This window comes from Salvia hispanica, chromosome 6 (assembly GCF_029641045.1).
Source record: "Salvia hispanica isolate PSC_SH4W2 chromosome 6, Shi_PSC_v1, whole genome shotgun sequence".
NCBI lineage: Eukaryota > Viridiplantae > Streptophyta > Magnoliopsida > Lamiales > Lamiaceae > Salvia > Salvia hispanica.
The window spans coordinates 23994946-24012516 of record NC_142697.1 but is presented as its reverse complement, the minus strand read 5'-3'; the positions used below and the strand labels follow the sequence as shown (position 1 = coordinate 24012516).

Here is a 17571-nt window from a genome sequence, read left to right as displayed (position 1 = left end):
CTAAAAATATTTATTGTGTGGCAAAATCTGGACAACTCATTTAATAAAAATGAGTGGCTGATATTGCATCTCATTTCTCAATTAGCCCAAATAATCTCAATTGATCACAACCCCATATATATATTTATAATTTGGCAATACTTTAGCTCCCCACAAATATTTCTTTACCTATCTCTACTAATATAAATAAGGGAGTGATCAATTGCTAACTAATTAGCAATCACAAACTAAGACTAAATTTTAGCCATTAAATTAGAAGATCTAGTGGTTGAAATAATGTGAGATGGATTATATTTTTAATTAAGAAAATTAATAAATAAAATTAGAGGGTATTAATGTCAATTCACACTCATTAAAATCATCTTAAAACTTTAAATTTACGTAACTCTCTCGATTTAAATTATTTTTTCACAAAAAATATATCAAATTAAAGATAATTTTATAAGGATTCTAACGAGATCTCAATTGCATATGTTCCGACGACGTTTAGATGATGAAATTTGATAATTTTTATTTTAGTTTTCGTAAATGTTGATAACCAGATTTTTATCAACAAAAATATATAAAAAAATCTCAATAAAACCACGTAAAAATCTCAATAAAACCATGTAAAAATCTCAATAAATATGTGTTCATATTTTCTTGTACTAGTGTTGATATTCTTATGTCATATTGTTGATATTTGTAATACACTATGTTGATATAAAAAAACATTCACAGAAATTATCATATGATAACATAATGACGATATTATTATAATGACGATAACATAATGATATTTGTAATACACTATGTTGATATTTTATCTACTATTTATTGAGATTCGTAAGATTTAATCTCATCCACTCATTTTAAAATCTAAAGATGGAGATTTGGTCTTGATTTTGGATTAGAATGCTATAAGCATTAGAATATTACCCCAGCATAAATATATTGATATATATATAAGAAATTTAATGGGGCAGTTAGCTAATTAAATGCTATCTATATTTATGTTTAACATATGCGTAAACTGTTGTGATTAATTTCATTTTAATTTTCGAGCTTTACCGAATAACCCTTAATTATTCAACGACTTGTTTTTATTATAATAATAAATTTCATCGAATTAAGTCCATTCGCATGGTAATACTACTACTCCACTTATTTATAATAATGCACATTGTTAAGTTTTCTCATTTTGACCCCCATAAATCTTTGTTAACTCTTTTCGAGGCCAGAATTAAAACTTTATAAACCATTTTCACCCTAAATTTGTAAATTGCTATTAAATAAGTGTGAATCAAATTTATTGATTTCTTTTGCATTTGTGTTTAGTTAGGATGGATTACATTTTGTTTCGATTAAGATAGAAAATCTCTCTTCAACCTGCAGAGTATATACAGAAAAACACAGGAGATCTCAATTCTATCTATCTCTCACGAGGCAAGCACGCGATTTCCTCTCGGTTTTGAAACACAAGTGAAATCTGGGTAGTCGACGAAGCTCATGGAGAGATCAAGCTTTGGCGACTCCAGCTCCAAGACAACCTTATCACAAACAACCCCCAACAAGTTTGCAAATCAAAAATACAAGTTCGTACTTAAAAAGAAATTTCAATCTTGATTCTAATATCGTGTATGTACGTACCACGATGTTTACAAATTTCAATCTGGAACATAAAGATTGCAGTGTGGTCGAGCACTCTGCAAAACACAAGTTTTGGTGGAAAATGCCATTAGCATTAGCTTTCAAAACAGAGATGAAATCCAAAATTGTGTGATTGATTTAAATCACACAACAAATGCACAATTTTTTTTACCGGCCAAAAACGCCCAATGTTGATCTTATTCACGAAAGCGATTCCTTTACTCCACCCTCGGAATGATATGAACGTGTCTGCAACTTTGGTGATGTTGAAGCAACCGCTGTAATATGCTGGCTCCGGATCAAGCTCTGCACAACACAAACCAAATATTACTACCACTAATAACAGTCGTTGGAGGCCCAAGAAAGACATTTCATAGCTTACTAGAGAATTTCACAAGGATAAAGAGAGCTTACTCTTCTGGCCTTTTAACCGTTTCCGAGTCATTGGATCGTGAATGATGGGGTTGATATCTCTGGCTTCATTGACATTTTCAAGAGAAATGGGAAGCATTGTCCAATTATGCAGAGGCCTTCCATCCAGATATACAGGAGACAAAATGCCCTGAGCCAAAGGAAAGAATATGACATAAATGAAAGGGGAATTTTTTCATTTTCTTTTTGGAATCTCTTGAAAGAACAAAAAAAAAGTGATTTCTAGGTTTCGTCGTAAACCTAATTGGTTACTTCCAGTTACATAAATCAACAGTTCAAACCGAACTTAAAGAGCTTCTCCCATTTCCATATCTGTAAAAGTAACTTGTTCAAGAATTGTGGTGTTTAGTCTCTCGACCTTTTGATTTAGGATTAGTAAATTTCAGGACGATGCCATAAAGGATAAGATTATATTTACCTTTCTGTCAAATATGTACGCCCATAATTCAAGCGACCCATGTTTTCAACCTATGAGGAAAACACAGCCGACAATCTCAATGATGATGAAGTTTTATGTAGATTTAAGTGGACAAATTGATATGAGTTGCAAGGAAAAGGAGTCTCAAACGAATGAGGTAAGAAAGCATCCATACCAAGATAAACAGTTGATTTTTCGATTCACGTGTTAAGGAAGGTAGAGGAATGGGTTTATTTGACCATCTTGTGATGACACCAACGTACGCTGGTCGTCTCCCACTATCTTCAGCACAGGAAATAAACACTTGAGCTCTATCATGCACCTGTTAATTTGAGACGATATCATTATGAAATGCAACTACGATGAAATACAACCAAGAAAGTTTAGCAGCTATTGATACGATGAGAAGACCTTTGGTATTGACAACACACTTCCATTGCCTTGTGGAGTGTAGTATGAGGAATATGACACGAAGCCAAACATCTGAAATATTTAAACCGGAATTTGTAGTAATAATTCATTTCTTAAGCATTTGAAAGAACAAACAAAATATATTTTATACTTTATCACCTGTCCAATAGCTTCCATTGAAACTGGGTTCTCAGACTCTACAGCATCAGCCAGGTCTGTCATCCTGGTTGCGTCATACAAAAACGAGCTTTTATGTAGCTTGATACGCCCATAAGCTACCTTTTCATTGTTGGAAGGGACAGAAGCAAGAGGCTGAGGGCTATATTTTGCGATGACACTTCTCAAAGCTGCAAGCAATATGAAACCATATTGAAAAGATAGATTACCAGTATATAGAACACTCTAGCAAGTAGGACTAGTTTGCAGCTGATGAAGCATGTAGAAATTAGATTATACCAATCCAAGGTAGGCAGGGTTGGAAGATCTTAATCTAATAGGAGGCTCTTCAGCAAGCAACCAAGCAGGGAAGCCACCCAAATCCCACTCTACAACCACAAAAAATAAGAAAGGTAAGTAGAAGGAATTATCAAAGAAAGAACCGCTTGCAAAAATTGCATCATAATTCCTAACTGATAAAAATTTGATAGATAATGAGTTTAGATTATATGTGTTCGAAATCAAAGAGAGGACTCATGCAACAGAGGTGAACACAGTCAAATTAAGGTCAAAATCTGTCACCTGAGAATCTTAAAATGATGGTTTAAAAAGGGAAAACTCCAACCATACGATAGTAGTTCTACTTGGCCTTTTTCCAGCTAGGATCGAATGCAAAACTCAAACTATTAATTAGAAGCAAAGGATATTTGTAAGAAAATGCCAAAATAGAGATACAGTAGTTTAACGCAACTGATTCGCATACAAAAACATAGGATTTGCCAAACCCTGCTCTTCTTCCATTGTTAGGTAAGTTCTCACTTCCATATTTCGATTATTCCATAACCAACTATGCTAGGTAAAATTCTGCATAAATGGCCATATAACTTGCAAAACCGGAGATGTAATATTGCAGTCTATCATTTGTAATCACACAAATTATCTATATGAATGTTATTGAATCATCCAGAGTACAAAGCACCAAAACCAAGCATTTCAGAATACGTAGAATATGAGTAAGCCTTCAGTTGAGTAAAAACTTGAATTCAGATGCAAAACCACTTGATCATAAAATCAATAGAACTTCAAGAAATAAGCTTTTATTAGAACCCTATTAGAACCCACATGAAAGTTTACTAACCGCCACAGATATAGGGCCCAGGACGCAGCATAACCAACAAATCCAATTCCTTGCATAGCTCGAGAAATGAAATTATGTCTGCAATGCCCTCAAATACCAGATGGCCTTGTTTTGGCTCATGTAAGTTCCAGAGAACATAAGTTTGAATCGTTGTTCAATCCCAATGCCTTTGCTCTCAGCAGTCGATCTCTCCAGTACTGAAACTCATTATTTACACGAATTTACAGATTAGTATGCCACCATGAGAACACAAAATATCCACCTAACTACGGCAGCTTTATTCCTGAGACATTTCAAAGCTACGAGAGATTATACTAGGGGGTCCAAATTCACACAGTGGCGGACGCAGGATTTTTATACTAGGGGGTCCATATTATACTAACGATAGTCGCATATTTTTTAGTATCGACGATTATAGAAACAACCCGAGACATTTCAAAGCTACGAGAGAGATGAATAGTTTGAGATGCATTTTTCTCCTGTTCTTGCTTCGTATTTATCAGTTACATTTTCTATTCTCCAATACATTTTATATTCCCTCCGTCCACAATAAATAGTCTCATTTGTGGATGAAAGTAAGAGAGAGGAGAGAAAAAATAGATGAAGGAGAAGAGGGAAAATAAAAGTAAAAGAGAAAAGGTGAAAAAGTGGGTAAAGCATGAAAAAAAGTTTCTATTTTTAAAATAAGACTATTTTCGTGGATTGAGGGAGTATTTTTATTTGATTTCTATTATGCTTTTACTTTTTTAATTCTAGCCCACATTTTTTGCTTTGGATGTCAAGGTGAAAAAATTACTCACAATTAAAAAGAGAGAAAAAATTGTAGTGGGACCAAAGGAGTAGAAATCAATTAAAGGGCTCATATTTAAAATTCAACAATGAAATGCCGGCTGGGGAATTCGAACGCATAACCAAGTGGTTGCATGGCCAAACTACCAACCAACTGGGCTAACTAATAACTTGAAAAACGATGGCTAATTATACATAATCTAGTAAATAGCAAAATGGGTGGGGGTTCCTTGCCCCACGTAGGTCCGCCTCTGATTTCACATGTTTAGGAAATACCAAAACTAAAGCACTAAAAGTACCCAATATTTATGCAAGAACAAGTATGTGATGTTTGGTCTAAGGCTCTAATTGAATAAAATTACTAAAACCTTAGCAACATTACACACCTCAGGATGCACTCGGAAATAATGCAAGTCTCCTCCAATTATCCTAAACGGCTCCCCATCCCTCCAAAACATGTCCTCTGCAATCTCAAACTTATGTGTGTGTCCCTGTCACAGTATAGCATGTTATGGGGCACATCAACACTTCACATGATTGAAACAAGCAGTGCATGAATTACTAATCATCAAAAAATTTGAAAAACTTCCATTAAAATCATCAAATATCGAGGTGTTTCCTGTGAATTGTGCACAATAGCCCCCATCACCAAGTCAAGTAATAAGAAAATTCTCTTTTCGAAATTTCAACACTCAAATCTCAGAAAATTTAGCCCCCACCAAGGCGATTACTTCAACTTTCAACCCTCCCCATTCTGGCTTATCACAATAAGGAGAAATATGCACATAATTACACTACAAGAGACTGCCATCCATATATTCACAAAATAAATTCTCTCTCCCTCAATTTCAATTGTGGAATCAACCCTCAATTTTTCCACTGCTCCAATTAACATTCCTTTACTTTCTTGATCATAACCACACATCACTCAATTAAACTACACAAAATCACAACATAAAGTACAAACACAAAATCACTCAATTAAACTACACAAAATCACAAAATGACTGCTCCAAATACCTCAACCAAACCAAGATAAAGAAATATAATGTACCAAATGAGTGAAAAAAACTAATCTTTTCCCAGATTAAATTACATTATTCAAGTGAAATTGGGAAGAATGATGAGAACTGGACGGCAGGGGAGCAAAAACGCCCAAGACGAAGAGTGCTATGAAGAAAGTCAATATGAAGGGGGTAGCTCTCCTCAGGCTTCGGATTCTTGCCATTTTTCTGAGGCGATGATGAAGCCCAGTTGCCAGTTTTACTGCTTTGCCATTTTTCAATTGTACGGAACAGTAGACTGCTTTATTTTATCGGGCCGGGCTCGAGACAATATACGGAATTCATATTTATATACTATCTATAAATTATGTGCACGCGCATTTGAAATAGGTAGTTGAGTTAATTATGTTGAAAATATGATAAATAAAAAGTTCAAGGTCGGTCTCGTAATTGTAGAATTTTTGGTATCATATCTATACTATTCTCTCCGTCCCGGAGTATTAGACTCACTTCTTTTGGGCACATGATTTAAGGAATTAATATTTAAATAGTTAAAGTGAAGAGAGTAAAGTATGAGAGAGAGAAAAAGTAGGGGAGAGAAGAGAGAAAAAAGTAGGTGGAGAATAAAATAAGATATATACTTTTTGCTAAAAAAGGAAATGAGTCTAATATGTTGGGACATTCCAAAAGGGAAAGTTGGTCTAATACCTTGGGACGGAGGAAGTATTTAAAAGTGGCAGTTGATTGAAATTACCTTGCAACCCTTTTTGGCTGGATTTTGAGCAGTAATTTGTTTGTTTTTTGTTATTTTTATTGTTGATATTTGTACCTCAGAATATGTTAAACTATATTAGAAAACATCATTTGTACACCTCTGAAACTGTGCATCATAGCAGTCAAGAAGAAATGTGTTTTTCCAATGTTTTACTGGAATGTGTGTGTAAAATGTTTAGGTATTTCAGTTTTACAACTAAATAAAACCTTATATTAGACATTATGTTGAATCTATTTAATTATTTCTATTTTTTCATCTTTTTGTCATAGATCTTTTTTCATGTATATGAAATTCTTTTTGAACTTATATACCTATTTTTTGAAAATCTTTAAGCAAAAGAAGCAGGAAATAGCATCAGCTCAAAAATTAGAAAATGAAATACATGACAGGAGAGAGAAAGAGAGAGAGAGAGAGGGTATGGCAGAGAGAGCATACACATTAATAAATACATTAAACCTGTTTCCAATGCATGTTGTCCCTGAAAAACAACAATGACAGTTTAGTGTTTATGTATATGAAAGAATAGCTAAATTCTTTAACTTATACAACTATGTTTCAACATATCAAATATGAGAATTAAAGATGCTTGATAAATCTAATCTTGAAAGCAATAGCATATGATATCTATCTGATTATGTATAGGAATCAGAGATAACATTTTGAAAATTTCTTCTCACTGTCTACACTAATTGTAGTAGAGCTTCACATTAAATTCTGGAAATTTGTTTAATTACCTTAGAAGTAAGTTTTTCTTGGATCTCCTTCTATTTGTTGCTGATCTTTGGTTTATATTTGGATTAATTCTCTTCCTCAATTGATTCCATATCCTGTTCATATATGTGGAGATAGTTAGGTGTATTGTATGATCTTAGATATGTGAAAAATGAAATAGTCTGCTAATAACCTTTTCCTATTCAATTATGTCTTTCTCAATCTTGAATCTGTTGATAGTAGTTTCTGATCTTGGCCTTATGTTAATAACCTGTTCATAATAATTTGGATAGTTAGGTGTATTGTAGTTTTGTTATAGGTGGAGTTTTTGATAGATAATCAGTAATAGAAATGTTATTAAGATACTTATTGGAATTGATCTTAACTAATACTCCATTATTTATGAAATGTAATACCTATTGCTATGGCATCGTGTGGCTGCTTCCAATATTTATGGACATGAAAAGGTTGCTACGGAAGGATCTATTTCAGAACTTTTGTAGCCTTTGTATAGGTAGCAGGCATTGCAATCTTTTTGTCTCTTTCTTTTTCCTTTGGATAGAGTGGCTGGAGGCTGCTTTTTGGGATAGTATTGATTCCCCTTTACACTCCTGCAAAATAGCTTTAGTTTAATTAGAGTAAATACCAATCATCAAGGTCATTTATTGGGCAAGGCTAATGGACCATTCAATTAATTGCATTTATTGCATCATTCTATTTCCAAGACACAACTGCCAATTATGTATATTCCTTCTCATTAATTCGGATAATGCCTTAATTAATACTGCTAATGCTTTTTTAACATTGTGTTAATGTTTTTTTTATTATTCTATTATTTACTAAAGATTAACTGCTATATTTTTTATTTAATAGATCTGAAAGGTTCTCCTAATCATTCTGTTTTTTTGGGAATGTGCTATTGTGTAATGTGTGCAGTGCAGGCTGGACTCCTTCCTCTATAAATATGGTTACTCACTGTTAGTTTATGCATCACTTATCTACACTCTTAAAATCTTACTTCAGCTTAAGCTCACAGTCATAAGCTCGGTTTTTGGTACTTCTCTCTTTTATCATTCTTTTAAAATCAGTAGGAATTATTCTAGATAAATAAGTGTTTTACCTATTCGCTGATTGAATCTTTGGGCATCCCATTTCTCTGACTCTTATCTCTCCTTTTGTTGCTTTTTTTTTTCTGCATATGTATAGAGATTTATTGTTATATGGTGCTGTGAATGAAAAGTAGATTATGTGTTTAAGCTTTTAATGTTTTATCTTCTCAATCATAGATCTTCTGGGCATCTTCATGGCTTTAAAGATTTCTCTCCTTTTTCACTATTTCTTCATCTTCTACCATTTTTTTGTAAGATCTTCACAGAACAATATATTGTAATTGCTGTTGTACAAGATTTGTTGACCAATTGTTTGTTCTATATATGTGTTACCATATTGCTGAAAGTTGTTCAAAATCAGTAGAATATGAGAATGTGACACATAATGTCTTACCATTTTTGTAGAAGATCTTCTTTGCTTCTCACTTTCTTAAATGTCGTAGCCTCTGTTGCTTCTCTTTGTCTGTAATCTTTGGAGTTTATTATAAATGGTTTCCAAAATAAATCAGTAGCATGTTACAATGATTTTGATTTTGGTTGCTGTAGTATTCATTCTTACCAGGTTTGTAAAAATTCTTCTTCACTTATTTTCTCTGTCTCCTTTCTTTTGTCTGTGTGAACTCATCTTCTCTAAAGTGGCTGTGTGTATACATCTTGGAAAATATTTTATACCTGCAGTAGACCTGTTATTGGACAAGTATTTGTCAGATTTGTTGTTTATAAAGAATTTCCTCTATGCAGACTAATCTTTAATTGCATTTTGCAGGTCTGTTCAAGCAATGACTCCTTTTGTTACATCTTTTAATAACTTGAGCAAGGCAATAACCTTTTCAACTATTAAAGTCAGGTGTATTCATGTTTATCAAGGATTGCCGGATGACAAAAATGACAATAGTCTGGAGTGTGTTTTGCATGATTCAAAGGTATATAATCTTTGAATAATATATTTACTGTTTGTCTTTGATAATTTACTACTACAATTTTTGAGTTAGTTTTATTTTTGTGTCATTCTGAAATATTTTGTTTACAGGGCACTAGAATTCAGGCAACATTTCCTAATTGTTTGCTTCAAAATCTTGGTTGTAATATTAGAGAAGGTGGAGTTTTTTTTTATCAAAAACTTCTTTGTCAAGCCTAATACACTCAGGAATAAGATTACTAATCATCAGTTTAGACTTTTGATGAATGTGAAGACAGAGATGGTTGAGGTCAATGATAACAGATTTTTAGAGAGATGTATGATTTCAAGCCTTTCACTGAAATAACTCAGTTTGAACAAGTTGATGATTCATCCTTCTTTGGAATGTTATCTGATTATTTCTGATTCAGTGTTTACAAGTTCTTTCTTTTATAAGTTTGGTATAAATTGAGTCTGATTATGTGACAATCTTATTGCACTATTTTTAGGCCATGTTTGGTTGGCGGGAAAGTAAAGTTAGCAAGGAAAATGATTACTAGGAAAGTGAATCCCGGGAATATGATTCCTAGTAATCATTTTAAATTATTTTGAAAACATTGTAATTAATAATAATAATAATAATAATAATAATAATAATAATAATAATAATAATAATAAAAACTATATTATATTGCTGAAATATATAAGAATCCTAAAACTGGGAAAAAGAATACCTAAGAAAAGTTAGGAGAATCCTGGAAAGTTGTACTAACTTTCCTTTTTTTCGGATTTTGATTACTTTCCCAGTTTGATTAAAAACTGAAACAAACACAGGAATTTAAAATTTAAGGAATCAGATTACTTTCCCATACAGAATCCTGACAACCAAACATGGCCTTAGATGTTATTGGTGTGATAACTGGACCAGGAAGAGTGATTGCTCAGTCCAAATATAGGCTGATTGAGATTGAAATATCAGATGTGAAGTACGTTTAAAAATAAATTTTGACTTTTTTCTTTTTATTCTATTCAAATGCACTGATTACTTCTGTTTTATTTCAGCCATAATAAGTTGTTTTGCACTATATGGGATTCAAATGTTGATCTTTATTTGGATGAATTGAAGAAGAGTGAAAGGCTAATTCGTATAGTGATTGTTCAGTTTTGCAAGAGAAATTTTTTCAGAGGTAATACTTTTTGTGGTGTTATATTAGTTCATACTTAAATTTAGTTATCTATTTTTCCATGTGGATAACATGTTTTTTACTAATTAGGTGAAATAATAATTTCTACACATTTTTAAGCCTCCAAAATTATCATTAATGATGATGTTGATGAAGTTAAACAGCTTAGAAGCAGGTAACTATATTCAATGTGTGGATTTTTAGAAGAAATCTCTTTCTAAAACTGAATTTCTTTGAATTTTTGATTTAATACTTATCTAATCTGTTTTAATTTGTTTAGGGTATGTTTGGTAGGCATTAGAAACTCATAATAGCTCATAAAAGCCCACCTACTTGGTCAACATCTCACTTTCTCCTCCATTTGGTAGCGAACGCTGTAATCTCAGAACCCGGTAGTAATTTCTCGGATCTCACCGATTTTGGCAAAATTTTCAGCGGATCCAGCAATTCCTTATACCACAAATTTTGAGGTATTACGTTTTCTCAGATTGTCCGACACGATGTTGTGGTTTTGTATTCCCAAATTACCCCTTCTCATTTCCGATCTCTACAAACACAGTTTGCAGCACCAGCTCCTCCTTCGCAGCTGTAATTCGAGCGATCCGACCACCAAAGGTATGCCTTAACCGGAATCGCTTATTTGTCCCCAATTTTAATTTCAAATTTTTGGGAGTAAGACATTTTTTAGATCTGAGTAGAATTGATTTACTTTCTGTCTATAAATCTATGTGTTTGAAAATGAGTTTGGAGACGTTGGATTGTTTTTTTCAGCAATTGGGCCTGATTTTATTGTTTAAGTGAGTTGTTACTTCTTTTGAAGAATATGGATCTGAATTTTTGGATGATATGGGCTGGATAATAAGATTTTGATATGATTTTGGAGGAATTTGGGTTAAAAATCTGTTCTTGCAGTTGAACTGAATGGGGGTTGTGTTTTGACAATTATGGTGGTGAAAATGTTGGTTTCTTGTTTTGAGGTATTACTTAATGTAGCTGTTGTGTAGTTTGTAGTTTGTAGCTTTCTTGAGTTGTACAGTCATTGCTTGCTTGCTATGGAGAATGGCAATGACATGTCGTCATCCTTGACCTTTGCCTCGTATTCGTATCTATCAAATGGCTTGAGTGGCCATAATGCATCTTCGTGCAAAGTAGGGACTAGCCCCGAGTTGTTGAGTTTGAGTAGGCTTAGCTTGAGTCTCGAGAAGCTCGTGGTTGATGCTGACTATGACTATAGTGATGCTGGAGTAGAGGTCGAGGGAGTGAGTGTAGGTGTCAATCGCTGCATCCTAGCTGCACGGAGTGAGTTCTTCCACCAGCTGTTTAGGAACACGGGCATTGATGAATCCGTGGAGGGAAAGAAGCTGAGGCATGAAAGATCTGGTGCCCAAGGGAAGAGTAGGGTACGGGGTGTTTATGGTGGTTTTGAATTACTTGTACACCGGGAAGGTGAAAGGCTTCCCCAACTAATGTCTTCACCTGCGTTGATGAGTCTTGTGCTCACGATGCTTGTGGCTCGGCCATCAACTACGTTGTGGAGATATGTATGCTTCTGCCACGTTTCAGATTAAAGAACTTGTGATGGTTGTTCAGGTTCGATCTTTTGAAGCTTTCATTGATGATGGTCGTTATTTAGTATGTTTCTCGAGTTATCGTATTTGTTTCCCTAGCTATGAATGCAGCTAGGGAAACAGATTGCTAGCTGTTTCTGGTCTAATATTGCAAAGTTTTGTTTGATAAATATGTTTATCGAGCCATTCTATTCATTTCTCTGTGTTTCGACTTGTTTAAGTAAAAAAGTAGAGTAATCTAAGAGAAAAACAGTGAGGGGGAAGGCTATGAATGCAGCCGGTGAAACAGATTGTTAGCAGTTTATGGTCTAAATTCGCAACTTTTGACGTTTTTGTAAGATGATGGTCGTTGTTTAATATGATTCACGAGACATTGTGTTCGTTTCTATGTGTTTTGAACTTGTATAGGAGAGAGACATTGAAGGAAGGCTATAAATGCAACCGATGAAACAGATTGCTCGATGTTTATGATCTAAAATCACGATATATGCAATTTGGACCGTGTTTTTGTATATCGCGTAGTTGTTTTGTATGAAGAAATGATGGTGTAGCTATAATAGGATTGACATCTGGCCTTGTAGTCGTTGAAGGCGTTGAAGGCGAAGGAGGCGCAGAAGAAGTCGGCGGCGGCGGATGAGAAGAAGGGAGATTCGTAGGCTTGATTTGGGGATTTTGTGTAAATTATGTTACAATTGTATCCATTTTGTGGCATTCATTTGATTTGATGAGCCAATTTTTTATTTTTATTTTTATTATTTGTATGGGATATTAAATTGGGATAAATGTACTTTATTCCTTCCAATTTATTTTCTGATGAAAAAGCAAGGCTAAATTTGTCTATTCAATGTGTAATAGCATTTTCATGTATAAAGCTAAATCCCTACCAAATGATGTATTACCTATAATAAGATTTCTACCAAACAGCATATAAAATAATCGGAAAAGTCAAATATGTGAAAACTTAATAAAAGAAGTCAAATACGTGGAAACTTAATAAAAGCCATGGAAAACTACCAAACATACCTTAGGATAAAAGATGATGTTAGATTTCTTAATCTTGCTCCTGTTAATCAAGAAGGACAAAGGATTGGAGGAGAATATGATGATCTTCAGTTGAAATCCCTTGATGATTTGGCTTGCTTAGAGGTATTGAAGAATTTTTAAACTTTTGACTTCAATATTGTTTTCTCTTCTTCAATTTTATTTGTGAAATTTGAATAGTTTGTCTCTGGATTTGATTTTCAGGAGGGTTCATGTTGGGTTTTTGGAAAAATTGAATCTGTTGAGTGCCATTATGGTGAATGATTTTATTTAGCTTGCAAGATATGCATGAAAAAAGTTAGACAAGTGTAAAACAAGTACAACTGTACTGGATGTCACAAGAGTCATTCTTATGCAATTAAAAGGTTTCATATTCAAATTTTGGTTTTATTTTTATTATGTTTTGTTATTTGCTTAAATTATCTATTATTTATTTCAATCATGTTGTATTTTTTAGGTTCAGATTTATTGTCAATGTGGTTGATCATACTAGCAATGCCTCTTTGTTGCTGTGGGATAGGGAAGGTGTTCAGTTATTAGGAAGAAATGTGGCTGACCTAATGTAACAACCCAAACTTTTGAACCTTATTGTTGTTGCTGTTGGTGTTGCTGTTGTTGTTGTATAAGAAATCAATGTAGTATTCAGAAATTTGCCCTTTATATTTTGAAATAATCGATATTGAGTTAAGGAATTGAGATGAGTCATAAAATAGTACTCCCTCCGTCCCGCTTTAGCAGTCCCGTTGACTTTTCTGCCATCTTTTTGTAAAAATGATAAAAAATAGTTAAAGTGGAGAAATGGTAAAGTAAGAGAGACAATAATGTAGATAAGACTATTCTCTATATTATTCTCTCTCTTAATTTACCATTTTTCCTATTTAACTATTTTTTTATCATTTTTACAAAAAGAGGGCAGAAAAGTCAATGGGACTGCTAAAGCGGGACGGAGGGAGTAGTAGTTATTTTGTTCTTAAAAGAACATTTCAAGTACAACTAAGAAGAAAACCAAAATTTTTTTTTAATGTTCGGCATATCCATCGGAAGTTCGATAAAGTCTGATGATGCAAATTTATCAGATCCTAATCTATTACAATTAGAGAGGAATGTGCAAGACCGGGCAGCCCGTTCAATGGTCGTACTTGTATTCCAAGGCAGTGCACTACGTTAACAAGAATTTCCCGGATATTTAGATGGATTCTAATACCTGCATAGCAAAGAGGAAAAGAAATTAAGAAGTAAGTCATAATAAACTACTATAAATAAATCATATTAATTTCACTAATTAAGATTTAAGTAAGGTACTCAATCTTATAGCCACGTAAAGGATTAACCCCATCAAATCCTAGAAAAGGTTTCAACCAAGTTGGCATTAAAATACTAATGCATCAAAGCCTCGGATAGCTCGTACAATGGTTGCACCCTACTCCATGGAATAGCCAAGGTTCTTCAAATGAGTGTTCCTACACGAAGAGAAAAGAGTTAGGAGTAAGATATTATTGGATTTACAAATCTCTGATCAAATCTGTAAAAATATCATGTTACAGTGGATAGATGTGCTATCACACTGTTATTATTAAATGTTAAAATCTTAACATAAGATTTACAATATCTTTTGGCAGTAAGAAAAATATAAATAACATCAACTTGCAAAAGAAAATATAATATAATGTCCACTTGCTACCAAAGATAACAAGTATATATATATCCCAAAGTGTCTACAATCGAACACCCAATCTTCTCTCCACACGCACAAATAAATCATGGGAGATCAGGAGTAAGAGATGGGAAGTATGGCAGAGAGTCCAACCCAACAATCCATCACAAACTTGGAAGATATTTTAGGCAGTTAAGCCTCCCACAAGTAAAACCTCCCCATGATAAAACCTCCTCCACTTGCACGACAACTTGCAAGAGAAGAGTCAGTACTCTATATAAACCCCAAATATTTCCATTTTAAGCAACACATCGCTGTCAAACATATTCTCTTCACACCACATCACTCAGGATAAAGTAGTACGAGGAAGAAGAGTTGAAGATAATTGTAGGATGAAGCCTACAGAGCAACAACACGTTTCCACCTATCATCAAGGTAAACATCCAAACCATTTCTACTTTCTTTCATACACATACATACATCTATACTTTGAAAATAGAGTCTGCTCAGGTAACATCAACAAATACACAGCAAGTTAAGAGCATCCGCATCGGTCAATTGACCGCTGCTCGTCCGTCCGTGCCGCTGAGCACTCGTCCGTCCGTCCGTGCCAGCGGCACGGCGCTGCTCTTAGCTAAGAGCACGTCCGTGCCGCTGAGCAGTCCTACGTGGCACGTTCTGATTGGCCAACGGCTGCCGTTGGCAAATTCGTTCTTTATTTAAAAAAAAAAAATTCAAAATTTATTTTAAAAAATGTTTTTAAATAAAAAAAAATATTTTCCCACTTCCCAAAAAATTATATCCGTTTTCTACCCACTTTTAATTTATTTTCAATTTTTTCCCCCAAAATTCACATTTTCATCTATAAATACCCCCACTTCAATACAAAAAAAATCACATTCTCATCTATTCTATCATATACATTCTCTCATCTTTTTCCTCACATTCTCTCAACTAAATTCTCACTACACTACACAATGTCCGGCTCCGGCGATCACCCCTCCGGCAATCGCGGTTGGAACCACGATTGGTTCGACTCCGAGGCCGGATTTAGTCCGGAAACGCAATTTACTTCCCCTCCTCAAACCCAAGGTTCGCAATATTCGGGTGGCTACCGTCCTTACCCGGTGCACGACCTAAACGCCTCCGGGTTCGGGTGGACACCCGAACCCGGATCGGGAGGGAGCAGCTCTGTTCCTACCCCTACTCCTCCTGTTCGTGGCACCCGCACCCCGTACACTCCGGGTGAGATGATGGCGATGTTCAAAGCCTACTTGGCAGTCTCCGAAGATCCGGAAGTGGGCACGAACCAGACCGGAGAAACGTATTGGTGGCGCATCTCTCGTCTCTACAATGAAACCCGGCCGGAGGGAACCATCTATCGCAATGAGAGAATGGTGTGCAATTGCATCTTCAGATGCAACGAGGCAATCGGTAAGTTTCAGGGGATTTACCTCCAGGAAGAGCGGTCGGCGGGGAGCGGCACGAGCGAGCTCGACATAATCACTGCCTCCTTGGCGACCTACCAACGCACGGAGTTCAAACCGTTCAAGTACCTCGATTGTCGGCAGGAGGGGCGCCAACATCCAAAGTATAAGGGCGACATAGTAGCATCCTCCTCCAGCTCCTCCAGCAAACGGTCGAGGTCGGTAGCCCTATCCGACGACGCCTCCGATGATGTGGCTACCCAGCTTGCCGGAGCTAACTTGGGTAGCCCCGACACTGGCCCGAGCAGTTCCCGCCGGCCGCAAGGAAGGAAGAAGGCGACGGCTAACCACCTTCGCGCCCCGACTGTAGCCCCCGCCCCCGCTCTCTTTGTGCCTCTTCCACCCCCGAACAACTCATTGTGGGCCCTTTTGGGTCAACTCTATTTGAATGATACGTCTAAGATGACTCCGGATCAACTTGCAACACATGGGCAAATGATCCGGGGTCTCAAGAGGCAATTGGGGTTAGAGGACTAGTCTTCTACTTCCACGTGTGTAATTTTTAATTTGTAGGATTGTATTTTTTTATTTTCTAGGATTTTAATTATGTATTTTTATTTTTTAGTATTTTAATAATGTAATTTTTATTTTTTAGGATTTTAATTATGTAATTTTTATTTTTTAATGTGTTTTTATAATGTAGAAATGTTTTTAATAATTGGAGTATTTAAATTGAATAATAGAATGGTGGGACCCTTGAGCTTGTCCTTAGCTAAGAACACGGATGTGGGTGTTGTGCTCTTAGCTAAGGACAAAGAGTAAAAGTGGGCCCGGGCCCACTTCCGTGCTCTTAGCTAAGAGCACGGACGGGGATGCTCTAAACATCATCTTCCACCACTGAGTCACCCATAACAGTAAGACAAATGCCCCAAAATCACTAAATTCATGAAATGAAAGGAAGGAAGCATACACTCTAATGACTAGTCAATTGGAAAACTTATCTCATGAGTACGAATCTGCCGGATTTCCGGCGAATGGACTTAGGCAACCCATCGACGCGAGGACAGCCCCACAACCCCGATATGTCACCGATTCAATGATTTCAAGACCTTTACAAATCCACAAATTAAAAACACCAAACTTTGAAATTCAAGATTTAATCTTTGGAAATAAAACAAAAGGGGCAAATGATAAAATTGGCAATTTAATGGGAAAAATTACCATTTA

At 35.2% G+C, this 17571-nt stretch overlaps 1 long non-coding RNA gene and 1 pseudogene across 10 annotated transcripts; one reads left to right on the top strand and one right to left on the bottom strand.

Annotated features, from left to right (window-relative positions):
• Positions 1-1272: 1272 nt before the first annotated feature.
• On the bottom strand, positions 1273-6327 carry LOC125206411 (beta-galactosidase 17-like; annotated as a pseudogene). The gene is made up of 12 exons (XR_016132882.1): positions 6070-6327; positions 5360-5464; positions 4185-4381; positions 3347-3435; positions 3050-3292; positions 2891-2962; positions 2655-2801; positions 2480-2529; positions 2044-2191; positions 1802-1935; positions 1630-1685; positions 1273-1529 (listed from the first exon to the last, which is right to left on the bottom strand). The product of XR_016132882.1 is annotated as a beta-galactosidase 17-like (transcript).
• Positions 6328-8372: 2045 nt separating this feature from the next.
• On the top strand, positions 8373-13062 carry LOC125206410 (uncharacterized). 9 transcript variants are annotated; one of them, XR_016132912.1, is made up of 6 exons: positions 8373-8517; positions 9339-9495; positions 10533-10657; positions 10745-10829; positions 10935-11124; positions 11214-13062. It is a non-coding gene; the product is annotated as an uncharacterized LOC125206410 (long non-coding RNA). The 9 variants fall into 9 exon arrangements; XR_016132914.1 differs by lacking the exon at positions 8373-8517 and adding an exon at positions 9603-9669 and having other exon boundaries at positions 8551-9495; XR_016132913.1 differs by lacking the exon at positions 8373-8517 and adding an exon at positions 8553-8823.
• The last annotated feature ends 4509 nt before the right edge of the window (positions 13063-17571 follow it).